The sequence below is a fragment of the Gekko japonicus genome, unplaced genomic scaffold, assembly GCF_001447785.1.
Source record: "Gekko japonicus isolate JY-2015 unplaced genomic scaffold, Gekko_japonicus_V1.1 scaffold9, whole genome shotgun sequence".
Classification (NCBI taxonomy): domain Eukaryota; kingdom Metazoa; phylum Chordata; class Lepidosauria; order Squamata; family Gekkonidae; genus Gekko; species Gekko japonicus.
Window position 1 is genome coordinate 3568236 of NW_015168044.1, and position 537 is coordinate 3568772.

The 537-nt window shown below is 72.1% G+C and overlaps 1 protein-coding gene across 1 annotated transcript in view; it reads right to left on the bottom strand.

The window, feature by feature from the left end:
• The window catches only part of EGR3 (early growth response 3), a 7912-nt gene that overhangs the window by 6433 nt on the left and 942 nt on the right, over window positions 1-537 (bottom strand). The gene's annotated exons all lie outside the window — the stretch shown is intronic.

The window sequence follows — 537 nt, forward strand, 5'->3', positions numbered from 1 at the left end:
TGGGACGGGGAAGCAGCAGGTACCTGAAGTCTCAGGTAGGCTCGGGCGGCCGAGAGCGCGCGGGGCGGGATCTCTCTGGCTCTCGGCTGGTCTCCTCCGGGCGCCTTCCTTCCTTCCCACCCCACCGACGCCGCCGGGGACTTCCAGCAGGGCTTTACAAACTTGCCGAGATTCCTGCGTCGAGCCCGGTTATGAAAAAGACAAGCGAGAGGGGGGAGGGGGGGTCGTATGTAGAGAGCCTGCTCCGGAGGAGGAGGAGGAGGAGGAGGAGAAGAAGGCGCGGCGGCGACGGAGGAGCCCCTGAGCCGCGGCGGAGAGGAGGCTGGGGAGGAGAAACCGGAGCGAGGGAGGGGGCGGTGGGGGTGGGGCGAGGCAGAGCCGAACCAGCTCTGGGCTCCGACTGCCAGCCGAGGAGGTCCCGGTCCTGCCCCCCCCCCTGCCCCCCGCGCCCCCCAGCAGGAGCCCGGCCAGCTGCGGCGGTCGCCGACCCCTCCGACCCGGCGGGAGGCGTCACCTGCCCCGCCGGCTCCATCCCGC